The sequence below is a fragment of the Aotus nancymaae genome, unplaced genomic scaffold (genome assembly GCF_030222135.1).
Source record: "Aotus nancymaae isolate 86718 unplaced genomic scaffold, 86718_ANA_hifiasm-v0.15.2.pri h1tg000088l, whole genome shotgun sequence".
Taxonomy (NCBI): Eukaryota; Metazoa; Chordata; class Mammalia; order Primates; family Aotidae; genus Aotus; species Aotus nancymaae.
In genome coordinates, this window is record NW_026988503.1 from 16,778,816 (window position 1) to 16,794,865 (window position 16,050).

General features: G+C 36.9%; 1 protein-coding gene across 1 annotated transcript in view; it reads left to right on the forward strand.

The window, feature by feature from the left end:
• Positions 1 to 5,038: 5,038 nt before the first annotated feature.
• SCEL (sciellin) overlaps positions 5,039 to 16,050 on the forward strand; it is a 204,534-nt gene continuing 193,522 nt past the window's right edge. Inside the window, exon 1 of the mRNA XM_064369135.1 lies at positions 5,039 to 5,084. The gene's annotated coding sequence lies outside the window, so the exon portion shown is untranslated. The remainder of the gene's footprint in view (positions 5,085 to 16,050) is intronic.

Here is a 16,050-nt window from a genome sequence, read left to right on the forward strand (position 1 = left end):
GTTCTTTCATTTTTCAGAGAAGGAAACTGAGGATAAGAGAAGTTATGTGATTTGCCTATAGTTACACAGCTACTACTCTACGCAGTGACAGAGAATACTGAATGCATCTGTTTACTCAGACATGTGAACTATGGTGGCTAAAAACAGTTCTGGTGATGTGGAATGTACATTGTTGAGGGTCAGAAAATAATACACCAAAATGAAGGTCCCAAAGCAGCTTTGGAACCAAAAGGTTTTCTCCGACTTTCTCTGGTCCTTCTGTCTCTGGCCCCCTCATTCTCCCTTGAGGCTAGCCATGGAGACTAGAATCCCTCCTCAGGTGGGTCATAGAAAACAGAACCCTTTTTCCCAAAGCCAGCCATAAACCCCTGAAAATATTACTTTAACTTTACCTCCATCTTTCTGTGTAAAAACTGGTTATAAAGAAATTATCTGACCTACTCTTTTTTATTGTAGATGGTAAGCGCCCCCATTCCCGAGAGGGTCCTGTCCCATATCCAGAAGTAAGAAATGCTGCACAGAGGCCAGGAAGAATCTAGACAGACAGGCCTTGCTGAGTTTCCCCACTCAGTCTATTTGTATTAGACTATGCGTTTTTTTGCCCAGTTATATTTCTACAAGGCTGTCCATATTTTGCTGAACCTAAGCATAAACAGGGACAGTTTCCCCTATATCTTTGGGTCTTCATCCTGAAGGCTCCTGTGTCACATAGAAAACTATCATCAAAAATATCTGTATGCCTTGCTCCTATTATTCTGCCTTTTGTCAGCTGATTTTAAGTGAACCTTTGGAAAGATAAGGGAAGTTTTCTCTAGGCCCCTGTAACATGTTATGTTTTAGAGATTTCAAAATTATTCAGATGCTTTTGTACGTTTTGAATATTTTCATGGCATCACACATGTTCGTGTGTGTGTGTGTGTGCGTATAAAACTTGGCATAATTTTAGTATTTTAACTTTCACTAGGTCATAAAAATGATTTAGCTTTATATTTAGAAAAAATCTTAAAACTCTGTAGTTAGTTAGTACATAGTGATAAAAGAAAAACTTCAGCCAAATTAAAGGAGTTTACTGAAAATGAACGATTCATGAATCAGGTAGCCCCCAGAATCACAGCAGATTCAGAGACTCCAGTGTAGCCACGTGGTAGAAGAAGATTTACAGAACAAAAAGAGGGAAATGACGTAGAGAAATCAGCAGTGAGGCTGGCTTGGTTACAGGGTGGCATTTACCTTATTTGAACACAGTCTGAACACTTAGCAGTCTATGAGGGGTTGAAGTATGGCTGGGATTGGCCACAGCTATTACTACAGGCACATACTCCTAAATCAGGTTTTCAATCTTGTCTGACTATTAAGCTACGTTACAGTTCATCTACAAGGACTCAGATATAGAAGTATGGAGTCCTTCTCAGGTCATATTTAGTTTGCTTTAACAACAGATACGGGTAGAAAGATTAAAGAGAGTCATAAAGTATGTTCACTTCATGCAGCTATAAGGTTGGACTAATTGGGCAAAGTAGATAATACATCTGGAAAATTCTGGCAAAAAAAAAAGAACAAAACAACCAAATTCACCATTTATTTTCCAAACCAAAATTGCTTTAGTTTTTGCTTATTTTTGTTTAGTTTATATTTGTGTAAAATTCCTACCCAGAATACCTAGTTGATCATAGTGTCAGAATAAGTTATTAAACTTTATAGTCTGTACTTCCTATGGAGATATAATCATTCTCTATATATTGCTGTCTGAAATTTAATGGTGTCACTTTCTCAAGCGTGTGATTAAGCTATTATATATCAAATTATGTTTTTTGATATAAAAAAAAGATTTTGTAGAGATGGGAGCAGTTCTCATTATGTTGTCTAGGCTGGTCTTGAACTCCTGGACTCAAGTAAACCTCCCACCTTGGCCTCCCAAAGTGCTGAGATTGCAGATGTGAGCCATCATGCTCAGCATTTTTTTTTTTTTTTTTACATTTTAAAATTAATACACAATATTGGTACATATTTATGGGGGTAGATGTGATATTTTGTTATGTGCATAGACTGTATAATGATCAAGTCAGGGTGATTGGGGTGTTTGTCACCTCCTGTGTTTATCATTTCCAAGTGCTAGGAATATTTGAAGTGCTCTCTTCTAGTTATTTTGAAATATACAATATGTCGTTAAGTATAGTCACAGTACTCTGCTGTAGAACATTAGAACTTATTCTATCTAGCTGTATGTTTGTACCTGTTAACCAACCTGTCTTTGTTGGTGTATCTGTGGTGAATGTCTCTGTGGTGGAAAGGTCCACCACAGACACATTCTTCCCAGCCTCCGGTAACCATTGTTCTACTCTCTCTCTCTCTTATGTGATCAACTTTTTTAGCTCCCACATGTGTGTGAGAACATGTGACGTGTCTTTCTGTGCCTGGCTCATTTCACTTAACATAATGACCTCTATTTCCACCCATGTTGCTGCAAATGACATGATTTCATTCTTTTCATGGCTGAATAGTATTCCATTGTATATATATACCATATTTCCCATATCTATTTGTCCACTGATGGACACTTAGGTTGATTCCATGTCTTTGCTGTTGTAAATAGAGCTTTGATAAACATGCAAGTGGAGATATCCCTTGGATATACTAATATTTCTTTTCCTTTGGATGAATATCCAATGGTGGGTTTGCTGGATTGTATGGTAGTACTGTTTTTTGCTTCTCTCTTTTTTAGAAATATCCATACTGTTTTCCATAATGGCTATACTAATTTACTAATATTTAATATCTCATTGTGGTTTTGATTTGCATTTCCCTGATGATTAGTGATGTTGTGAACTTTTCATATACCTGTTGGCCATTAAATCACGTTTTAATATGATATCTCTGTAAGGGTTAAGTACTTTTTAGGACATGGACCTGGAATGATTGCCAGAAATCATAGTTTGAATTGAACTAATTTTCAAATTTAGCAGGCATATACTTTCCATTTCTCCATCCTGCTAAATAAATTAAAAGTTAATTTACCGTGGTGGTGGGCTTGACAGGAACTGGGAACAGCTTTTACTTTCATTTTCTGGGACCACTCTCCTGAGCGTGATAAACACTCCTGAGCCTTTTAAACAATCACCCTCCACCTGCCTATCATAAACAATCACCCTCCACCTGCCTATCAACCTTTATTTACACTCAACTTGGAGCAGGCTCTCTTCTCTACTTCCTTTTCTGGGCAGTCCCCAGGGCTTGCTTTAGCTTCTTCGCTTGCTTCTATTACAGCATGACTAGCCCAGAGCCTGCCCAAATATGTGGTAGGCTGATGAATGGTCCTCCAAAGATGTCCATGGTCCTAATCACTGGGATCTGTGAGTATATTACTTTTTATGGTGAATGGGATTTTGCAGAAATGATCAAGTTAAGTATTTAGAGATGAGGACATTATCCAGATGGGCTTAATGTCATCACAAGTTTCTTTATAAGTGGGAGGCAGGAGGATCAAAGTCAAAAAAAGAAGATGTGATGACAAAACCAGAGGTTGGAGGGATGCCCTTTGAAGATGGGGAAAGGCGCCAGGAGCTGCGGAATGTAGGCAGCTTCTACCAGCTCAAAAAGGGAAGGAAACATTCTTCCCTGAGCCTCTGGGAGGCAGCAGTCCTGACAAGACCTGGCTTTTAAATTTCTGACTTCCGCGACTGTAAGAGAATAATTTGTGTTGTTTCAAGTTACTCGATTTATGGTAACTTGTTATAGTAGCAGTAGGGAACTAATCCAATTACCATATATGTTAAAGCCCTTTCAAGATCATAATACCATGTTAGGTATTATTCATAGTAGCACATCATAATATTTGCAAATCCTTTTCCTTAATATTGTGTTTAAAAATTAAATGTATTTTTTAGAAATGTATTTCAAAGCTTGCTTTAAAATATTCTTGTAGAAAAATCTTGTACTATTTCTGTATTTTAAAATTAATTTATTCAGTTCATACTTATTAAACATCTATTATGCACAAAAGAGTATGTTCTAGAGGACACAGAAATGTTTAGGACCTGGACTTTAATTCCAAGAATCTCATAAGGTTGACCTCTAGAAGCTAAAATATATGCATAAATAACTGTTGCCCAGGTTGGCGTACTGTATTAGCTAGCTAGGGCTGCATAAATAAAGTATTACAGACTGGGGGGCTTAGACAACAGAAATTTATTTTCTCACAATTTTGGAAGCTAGAAGTCCAAGATAAAGGTATTGTGAAAGGAAAATAAATCCTAGGACCCCCAAAATCACCAAGCCGAGGGAAAAGTTAAGCTGGGAACTACATTAGGCAAACCTGCCTCCCATTTTATTCCTAGATAAGATAGCTAAAAAGATAAAAGAGCTACATACTTCCCTCACAATTTTCCCATAAGGAAATTGCTTGTGGGACTCAAGATCTTTGCCCTAACACAGTTCTGTTGAATTTTACCCTGGCAACGTAAATGGATCCCTTATCTCCACAGGTGCAGAACATAAAGTTATCCCTCTGCTTACCTGAAACAAATGCACATCTGATTGCTTCCTCTGCCCTATTGTTAATGTAAAAATGCAGAATCACTGAGCCAGACTAAGTGGTGTATTCAGTGGAAGGCTGATCAAGGACTCAAAAGAATGCAGTCTTTTCTCTCTGATCTACCTATGACCTGGAGGCTCCTGCTTCGAGTTGTTATACCTCATGGAACTGACCAATATACATCTTACGCATATTGATTGATGTCTCATGTCTCTCTAAAATATGTAAAAGCAAGCTGTACGTAACCACCTTGGCACATCGTCAGGACCTCCGGAGGTTGTGTCACATGCGTGTCCTTAACTTTGGCAAAATAAACTTTCTAAATTGATACCTGTCTCAATATTTTGGGTTCACAGAATTGATTGCTTCTAAGTCCTTTGCTTATAATGTGTCTCCTCCTTTGTTTTTACGTGATCTTACTTTGTGTCTGTGTCCTATTCTCCTCTTCTTATAAGGATACCAGCCATATTGGGTTATAGCCCACCCTCCTGACCTCATTTGAACTTAATTGCCTCTGTGGAGACCGCATCTCCAACTACAATCAAATTCCAAGGTAAGCGAGTTTAGATTTCAATATAAAAATTTGTGAAGAACACAGTTCAACCCATAACACATACTAAGGGTATGCTTTGGGAAAATTCAGAGAAGAGTGTGATACTCTAGATATTGCTAATAGTAGAATTCACTTACAAATCAGTTGATTAACAATGAAATCCTTACCGTGTGTGGTTACTGATACTCCCAGAATGAGCTATCCTTCCCAGAATGCACAGTGACAAAATGGAGGAATCTTGATGAAGATATACAGAAACAGTAAGTAAAATGATGGAACACATTTATATCTTCACCAAAAGCACTTAGAACCAAGTACAGAAATCCTTCGATGCATTTGCTCAATTCTGTTCTCAGGTGACAAAGCCAACAGCTTTGAGTCCTCTGATGATTCTGCCTTTTGAAGTAACTAAATTTGCACAATGACGTTTACTATACTTTCAGGAACTGCTATGCCTAGGCTTAATGCATCTTTGTTGAGACAAAAAAAGAAGTTATTGTTTCCATAAGAGAACCTGTTCCAGGTAAAAGAGAATGACATATTGGATATGTTAGATAAGCAAAATATGCTAAGTTCCTTGGGGAACTAATTAACATATTCTAGAGGAAAGTCCACCCCAAAGTTTAGATTCAATTATCGAGGTCAAATGTAATTCTGTTAGAAAATCAGACAACGTTCACAGCAATCCTTTCATGTCCTTATAAACAAAGATGAAAATGCTCAAGTTAGTGGGAACTCATTGGAGTTGGTAATTTAATCAACATAATTTAGTGCTCTAATGGTGTAGATGGAAATATGTGGACAAAAAACTGGGCAAGATAAGATGGTCATTTACGATAACTCACTCATTATAAGAAAATATAAAAGTAATGAAGCACCATGTAAGAGAGTCTGAAGAAAAGATGAATATGATCTTCTTTGATTTTCTAGGCACAGAAAAAATAATGAAGAAATTCCAGTTTTAGGTTATTCATTTTTTTGTGCAAGTATCTGCTAATTATGTACCCTATGCATTTCTCACTAGCTATCATTCAGATAAGTTGTGCCTCTAGAAAATTTCAACAATAGTTTAGTTCTCACAAAATAAATGTTTTCATACAAAGAAATAAAATGGGAGAATGGGAGGATGTCTAGTAATGACAGTTAAAATGCTGTCTTTTCCAAAACAGTACTGTTTCCTTTGTAGAGTGATTGAATATAATTGTCTAAACTGTGTGTTTTTGTTAGTAACATGTGAACTTATTTAATGATAGTGTGCAATTTTTAGTAGGAGTTACTGGAATTTTTCTAAGAATGTTGATTCACCTCAGATCACATGGTTTTTCAGATACAGTGTGTTGGGTTTTAACAAAAACACCATAGCAAAATCACAGGTGAAAATAATGATAACTATTTTCATTGATGGTATTGGTTTTGTCTTAGATCTAGCACAACAATGTGTTTCTTAGGAAACCCTTCCTGTATTCAAGGAGACATTGTCACACACTTAGTCTAACGGATGAAAATGACTGTGTAGGATTATCCTTAAGGTACAGAAGGGATGCTTGCAGACCAGTAACCAACTTATACTTTAATTAAATTCAAAGAAATTTATATTATAACTTAAATGACTGAGGTTAGAAAAAAAAGTTTTTGATAATGAAGATGCTTAAACTTAAATAGGGGAGATTTTACACAGACAGGATGAGTAACCCAGAGTCTCAAGGCCCAGATATATTTAGCAGATAGAGCCAATTCTATTATTCTGTGCCAGAGAGATGGGAAGGCTTTCTAAAGGGGGTCTTAAGTGAAGTCAAGAGATAAAGAAACAAGGGAAGAGACACCTGAAGGGCAGTTTCTTATCACTTTAGTTGTATTTGTCCATTTTCATGCTGCTGATAAAGACATACCTGAGACTGGGCAATGTACAAAATAAACAGGTTTAATGGACTCACAGTTCCACGTGTCTGGGGAGGCCTCACAATCATGGCGGAAGGTGAAAGGCATGTCTCACATGGTGGCAGACAAGAAAAGAGAGCTTATAAACTCCCCTTCATAAAACCATCAGATCTCATGAGACTTAGTCACTATCATAAGAATAGCATGGGGAAGACCTGTCCCCAAGATTCAATTACCTCCCACGACACAGAATTGTGGGATCTACAATTCAAAATGAGATTTAGGTAGGGATACAGCCAAACCACATCATTACTCATATGTCCAGTAATCACATAAAAGCACCCAAGAAATGTTTGTGGATCTTCCCTGCTCTGTGCAAAGCCAACAGAAGAGCATATAAAACAAAAACAACACTAACCTTCTGTGTTTACCTAATTGCAGAGGAGCTTCAAGGAAAGCTACTCAATTTACTTTTTTATATTGTAGTACAGGGGTTAGCAAACCACAGCCTGTGGGCCAAATCTGGTCTGATGACTATTTTTGTACAGCTCATGAATGGTTTTTACAGCTGAACATGTCCAATTTATTTGATGATGGGGCACACTAATTTGGAACCCCAATTAAACTAAATGCTATCACCCCCAAAAGAATTTCATTCTTCTCATTAGTAGACATGTATCACAAAATATTATACTCTATTTTTTATATATATATGTATGTATGTATGTATGTATATGCCTCTTGACCTATAAAGCCTAAAGTATATCCTATCTGTGACCTTGCAGAAAATGTTTGCCAACCCTTGTTCTAGTGAACTAAATAGATAGGAGATGCTGTGTAATTTCAGCAGTTTGTGATACCACAGATCCTCTTTCATTAATCTAAAAATGATTGGTAACATTTGTCACCCCATACCATTTAAATACACGATGCCCTTGACTTTTCAGCAACAGCTACGCTAATAATGAGCATAACCCTGGCAAATTCTGGGGTTTCATATGGTATGAAGAGAGTTCACTTTGAGGTATTCAGCTGACGGATGGCTTCTCTTACATGTCCTCTTGGTGGGGATCACTAAAAGGCTGGCTCAGCTGGGGCTATTCACCATGGTAGATACATATGGCTTCTCTGGTAGGGTGGTCTCAGGTTAATTGAATTTTTACATTATAGCTCAAAACTAGCAGACAGTGTTTTAAGAAGCTTGAGTGGAAGCTTCCAGACTTCTTATGACCAAGATTAGAAGTCCTAGAATATCACTTCTACCATTTTCTACTGGTTAAGAAAGTCACTAAGAACAGCTCAAATCCAAGGAGAGAGAAATTAGATTTCACCTGTCAATGGGAGAAGTGCCATACTAAAGAGAATATGACCATCTTTGGGAAGGTATAATCTATGATGCCTTCTATTCTTGGTTTTCAAACTTTTTATAGGCCATATATGAGAATGTTAGATCTTTTCATCCTATCCTGTACACTTTTTACTGTGACTTTTATCATTTTTTTCTCTAAATGCATTAGTGGATATATTCCATGAAACTTCCTTCTAGTTTCTAAGCTTTTCTTCTGCTATGTCTAAATTGGAGTTAATCTCATCTATTGGGTTTTATTTTTTTTGTTATTGTAGTGTCTATTAATAGACTTTTTATTTAAATGTAATTTTAATAGATTTTATTTCTCTAGTGAAATTTTCCATCTTGTCATTTGTTTTCTTGGATATATTTATAATAATTACAAAGACCACAAGTAATAACTATAATATCTGGATTACCTATAGGTCTACTTCCATTGTCTTTTTTTTCTATTATATGCCAGATATTTTGTCTTTTCAAGGCATACCTTGTAGTTTTTAAATTGAGTACCAGACATTGTGTTTGAAAAATTATATAAATAATTGAGGCTTTCATAGATGTTACCCTTCTTCCAGGGAGGATTTTCCTCCCTTTCTAATTAGCAATTAGATTAGGAGAAGTTCACCGCAGTTCTACCTGAGGTTGAGTTGGCTCAGAGATGCTTTCAGTACTTGGTAAAATGAAGTCTAATTGTAGTTCACATTTATTCTTAGGATATAGTCCTTCTGAAGTCTTGACTGGAAGTATAAGAAATTTATTAGTAGTTTTCCTCCTGGGAGGGCCCTGAACTCTAATTTTTCAGTAATAAGATTGTTGAACACTGTTAGGATTCCAGCCTTTGGACATTACCTTCTTGCGTTCTTAGTCTCTCAGTCCTGCGTAGCTGTAGCTTGGAAATCATTCAATGCATCAGACTTCCACAGATTGTTGAGGTCATGTCACCAAGCTGCCTTTCTCTCTGGAATCATGGCTCCTGAAGTATTGACTGCTTTGGTAGCTGCCTGATTTATCCAAAGAGATTTTTGTTTAACTTTTGTTTAGCTGCTCTGATCATATTTGAATAGGAATGCAGTAAGCTCTTTTACTATCCCTGAAAATGACCAGTTTTCTTTTATCACAATTAATTTTTCTCCTATGTTCAAGATACTTTTTGGTTTAATGACTTGACATTCAGTCATTAGCCTTCTATACTCATAACTTGGCTTTCTTTGCAACTTTCTATTTCCATTCTTCTGTTGTGTACCGTGGCATGTGTCACTTCATGTTACTTTAAAAAAATACTTCATTTAAAATTCATCTATTACTCTGCTCTTGTTACATTTCCTTTGGATTTGCTATAAATTCTACGTATTGATTGCTGTATAACTACTTTGAAAATTAGTGGCTTATGATTTGTTATTTCTTTTACAAGTTGACTGGCAGCTCTTTTGCTCCATGCCGTATCAACTGGGGTAACACAAGTATAACTAATTGATGGCTGGGCTGGGTCTGGAAGATTGAAAAAGGCCCCCCCTACCCTTACACATCTGGTGGCTCAACTGGCATGGTTTGAGTGGCTGGAGCACCTCAGTCTTCTTCCAGGTAGATCTCTTCCTGGAGCAGTCCAAGCTGGCTTCCTTCAAGCATGACAACTGGTTTCCAAAAGACAGAGAAAATAGATGCTGCCAGAGTTCTTAAAGCCTCAGCTCAGAACTGGCACAGTGTCCCTCACTTCTGCTACATCGTCTTGGTCAAAATAAGTCACAAGTCCAGGTCAGAGCTGAGAAGAGGGGAAATAGATTCCCCTTCTTAAAGAGAAGATTGGCATACACTTCTGGAGATAAGAATAGTTGTTGGCTACCTGTGTAGGAGCACATTCCTTTTTTGGGTAAAATTTACAAAGACTACACTGACTTGTTTGACTTCTGCCTAGAATTTTTCCCCAAGCAACTGCTAAGTTCAGTTGATTTCCACAGTACGCTCAGGCAAAGCATAAGTGCTCTGTTCAGTATCAATATCAGAAAGAATTTTATTTGGGCCTTTTCTAATTACTTGCCACAGTTTTAATAATTATCAGTCTGTCGTCTTCTCCAACCCCTCTAAGCCAAATCTGCCTTTGATTTATTCCTATCATCACTTTTTAAATTATTTGAACTTCACTACTTTCTGGGACCACAACATCTTGTCTTTCTTCTTCAGAACATCTTTGCTTTACATCTTCAGAATATTGTCATCTTCTAGTAGCCTCTTTCCAGTATTTTGGAAAATAGTTGCATTGCTTCCGATGGGAGGGTTGTTGTAGGCTCTGCTCTTCTGGTTCTAATGGAATTAATCCCTTTATATCCAAAATAAATGGATCAATCCAAATCAATTTTAAATAGAGTAAAACTTGGGTAGACTTGGATTCATAGGCTATAAGAGGCCTGTGTATATAGAAAGTTTTAGTCATTTTGATAGTTCCCATTATATATTTTGAAAATAAAAACTTGTTCTTGAATAGAATCAAATTTGGCCAGATTTTCTTAACAATCTGGCAGCAATATTATGCTACTGGCATATTTATTTTGGTTTGTTCCAAGCTTTAATAAGAATAAAGTAGGTTAGATCCAAATGTTTTGACACATCTATATTTCATTGAAATAATCTTAGAACTAATTTATTATTCTGTAAGTTGCTTGAGACACTGTAAAACTTACCTAATGTCTAAGCATCTAAGCAATTAGAGGACCAAATTATATGTTACCAAATCAAATGTAAACATTCACCTCTAAACAATATCAATAAGCAAGTTAAATTTGTCTTTTGTAATTCAGAATGTTTCTGTTAATGAAAAAAGTTGAAAATTACATAAATGCATTTATTATGGTATGTCTCTCAAAAAACGTATTATGCCTGTATTACTTTGCTGTGTAAAAATAGGCATAAATACATCTTTTTCTTTTAAGAGATGGGGTCTCTCTATGTTGCCCAGGCTGGAGTGCTGTGGCTATTCACAGGTGTGAGAATAGTGCACTACAATCTCAAACTCCTGGCCTGAAGAAATTGTCCTGCCTTAGCCTCCCCAGGAGCTCAGACTATAGGTGCAAGTACCTTGGTGTCCTTATTGGGAAGTCAGGACTTCTCTGAGAGAGCTTTAAACATTGTCAGGATTTTAGAATAGAAAAGTCTGTATTGGTAGTGACGAAGGTTAAGAGCTGTCTTAGGAACAGATAACTCTTACATAGTTGTCTACATTTTAGCTATGAGAATGAAGAAATCTTTGTTAGAATCATATATTAATATACTTGTTAACAATGCCTATCTCATATAGATATTATGAGATTGTCCTGTTAAGAAATTATCCTTTTAAGATTTGTCATGCTTTTCAACTCAAATAACTCCCATAGCCAAAATGCAACTGAGATCTGAAATTTTAAATTTTTGCAGTCTCTGTTTTGTCAGATTTCTAGTTGCTCTCTGGGCTTTGACAGACTTCACTGGCAAAGCAAAACTGATGACTTGCTTGTATTTCTGATTCCAGTTCTATCAATTCAAAAAGATTCTTTTTGAAGAATCAAAAAGTATTCTCAGCAGACTTACGCAAATCATTACTAGTTACTGCTCTGTGTACTTTTATTAAAAGTAAAATTGAAAAACATTAAAAACTTCCTGGGGTAGTCATAAATTATGTAGTTCTAGTTTTTCTTAAAGTGTGCTCTTTATTAAGTTTATTTTTGACAATTCCCATCACCAAATCTATGGTACAACATTCTTTTCCTAAGTTAAAAAACTAATTTCAAAAACGATTTAAGGAATACTGTGGGAAAACAATGCTTAACAATCTATAATCATTCAGCATAAAAACTTAAGTGGTTAAAAAAATGGAAATTTTAAAATATTGCTGATTTTGTTCATGGCAAGTCATAATTGAAGTCTCCAAAATATGGTTTAAAATTTATCTTTTTTAAAATTAATACAATATTTCATATTTATCAGTGATGTCAAAGCTTTCGATTTCCAAGTAAATATTGGAAAATTTTTAGTTTTCATGTGTCTTCATTAGCTTCTTTTTTCCTTTCTTATAAAATTCATTTACATCTTATTTATTTATTTATTTATTTTTGAGATGGAGTTTCACTCTGTCGCCCAGGCTGGAATGCAGTGGCACGATCTTGGCTCACTGCAACCTCCACCTCCCAGGTTCAAGCGATTCTCCTGCTTCAGCTTCCCGAGCAGCTGGGACTACAGGCAAGCATGCACCACCACACCTGGCTAATTTTTGTATTTTCAGTAGAGGCGGGATTTTGCCATTTTGGCAAGGATGGTCTTGAAATCCTGACCTCAGGTTGTCCACCCGCATTGGCCTCCCAAAGTTCCTGGATTACAGGCTTGAGCCACGGCACCCAGACTACATCTTGCATTTAAAGAACTTTTTTTTTTTCACACCACATTTCTCCTCTATATTGTGTAATCCCAGCCACACCTATTATTATCCCTCCTTATTTCACTCATGCCTGTTCCTTTTATTTACTCTGCTCCTCCAGCTTGGAGCTTTTGTGCGTTTATGACTATGTTTGTAGCAATTGTCTTGCAATAGTAAGCAGACCTTCCACTGAGTCAGCAAAGATTTATTGAGCACCTATTATGTGCCAATGAGTGTGCTAAATTTGGGAGGTAAGATAATGATAATTCTGCTGAGCTCTTTGAGGATGGGTTATGTCTTCCTCCTGGTATTCCCTAGAGCTGAGCACACACCTGAACCATGATAGATCTTCCATAAATCATTATTAAAAGTATAGTCAAACAATCCTAAGCAAAAATAACAAAGCTAGAGGCCTTACGCTACCTGACTTCAAACTATATACAAGGCTACAGTAACCAAAACAGCATGATATTGGTACCAAAACAGCATGATGTTGGTACCAAAACAGATATATAGACCAATAGAACAGAACAGAGGCCTCAGAAATAATGCCATACATCTACAACCATCTGATCTTTGACAAACCTGACAAAAACAAGCGACGGGGAAAGGATTCCCTGTTAAATAAATGGTGTTGGGAAAACTGGCTAGCCATATGCAGAAAATTGAAACTGGATCCCTTCCTGACACCTTACACTAAAATTAACTCCAGATGGATTAAAGACTTAAATGTAAGACCTAAAACCATAAAAACCCTAGAAGAAAACCTAGGCAATACCATTCAGGACATAGGCATGGGCAAAGACTTCATGACGAAAACACCAAAAGCAGTAACAACAAAAGCCAAAATTGACAAATGGGATCTAATTAAACTTAAGAGCTTCTACACAGCAAAAGAAACTGCCATCAGAGTGAACAGACAACCTACAGAATGGGAGAATATTTTTGCAATCTATTCATCTGACAAAGGGCTAATATCCAGAATCTACAAAGAACTTAAACAAATTTACAAGAAAAAAAAAACCCCATCAAAAAGTGGGCAAAGGATATGAACAGACACTTCTCAAAAGAAGACATTTATGTAGCTAACAAACATATAAAAAAAAAAAAAGCTCATCACTGGTCATTAGAGAAATGCAAATCAAAACCACAATGAGATACCATCTCACGCCAGTTAGAATGGTGATCATTAAAAAGTCAGGAAACAACAGATGCTGGAGAGGATGTGGAGAAATAGGAGCACCTTTCCACTGTTGGTGGGAGTGTAAATTAGTTCAACCATTGTGGAAGACAATGTGGTGATTCCTCAAGGATCTAGAACGAGAAATACCATTTGACCCAGCAATCCTATTACTGGGTATATACCCAAAGGATTATAAATCATTCTACTATAAAGACATGCATATGTATGTTTATTGCAGCACTATTCACAATAGCAAAGACTTGGAACCAACCCAAATGCCTATCAATGATAGACTGGATAAAGAAAATGTGGCACATATACACCATAGAATACTATGCAGCCATAAAAAAGGATGAGTTCATGTCCTTTTCAGGGACATCAGTGAAGCAGGAAACCATCATTCTCAGCAAACTAACACAAGAAAAGAAAATGAAGCACCACATGTTCTCACTCACAAGTGGAAGTTGAACAATGAGAACACATGGACACAGGGAGGGAAACATCACACACTATGGCCTGTTGGAGGTTGGGGGGCTAGGGGAGGGATAGGATTAGGAGAAATACCAAATGTAGATGATGGGTTGATGGGTGCAGCAAACCACCATGGCACATGTATACCTATGTAACAAACCTGCACATTCTGCACATGTATCCCGGAACCTAAAGTGTATATATATATATATATATATATATATATATGTGTGTGTGTGTGTGTGTGTGTGTGTGTGTGTGTGTGTGTATCCTCAAAAGCCCATCTGCCTTGTGAAGCATTCCATCTGTATTGACTGTTTCCTCTTAGCTCCTGTAATGTTTATCTAAATTTTGGGGCCATTCCATGTGCCAATAAGTAAAATATAGGGGAGCAAATATTGTTCTTAGATCGTCAGATGAAATTTACTACTAGGGCAACAAACTGCTTGACTACAAGGAAGACGTACTGTGCAAACATGGCTTTAAGTGCCTCACTGCTGTGTTGAGCCAGGTTGTAGTGCAACATTTGCTTGACCTGTGGACTTTCTGGTTAGGATGTCCGTTGTAGATAAAAACCAATCTGTGGCAGTGATAACCTCATGGGGCAGCACCTGAAATATGCCTTTTATTTTGTGACCCAGAGACCAAAAAGTTGAAGAATATAGAATGCATAACAAAATTAGGTTGTGTATTTTAAAAATAGACAGTGTAATTATTTGTATTCATATCACAAATGAAGTTAATAAAATGTAAGATATGTAAAATCAAGGCATTTGTAAAGTTAAATTAATTTAATTTTTATTTATAATTAAAATAATACATAAGCTTTTTTTTTTTTTTTTTTTTTTGAGACAGAGTCTCACTCTGTCACCAGGTGCCAGGCTGGAGTGCAATGGCGCGACCTCGGCTCACTGCAACCTCCGCCTCCTGGGTTCAAGTAATTCTCCTGCCTCAGCCTTCCAAGTAGCTGGGACTACAGGCGCGCACCACCACGCCCAGCTAATTTTTTAGTATTTTTAGTAGAGTCGGGGTTTCACTATGTTGGCCAGGATGGTCTCGATCTCTTGACCTTGTGATCCGCCTGCCTCGGCCTCCTAAAGTGCTGGGATTACAGGCATGAGCCACCATGCCTGGCCAATACACAAGTATTTTTAAGCTGGAAATACATTCCAGAAAAATCTTATGACTATTCACCAACCCTTCTGTAGGTAGTTGAAATGAAATTGAACTGAGGTGAAATGTGTACATTAAATTATTCAATTATTGACTGATCTTGCCGACTTAGCTTAATATAACTTCTGTTCAGTCAGACTAGCTTCTAGAACAGTGAAAACTACAATCACGTTTATACTTGACATAGTCAGTTTGTGTATTGTATGGCATTGAGTCACACGTGCTTTTGAAATCTCTGCAGCATCATTCTTTAGTTTGCCCAACTTTCTTGTGAAGAGTGAAGATCCATGCCGGCTAATTTTAATAAGCTTTCATTTTAAAAAATGTGTGATATACTAGTTTTCATGCTATAAGGAATTTTGCCTTTTTCATGATCAGATTTGTTCAATGCCATTTCCTCCCTTTCATTTGTTTCTTTTGTGGAGAAATTACCCCTTTCAGGAGCAAAAGAGTTGATGAAAGAAAACACTCTCAAAGTCAAGTTTGCTTTAGGCTGCATACCTGAAAAGGGTGGGCTTAAGAGGCTGGGAGG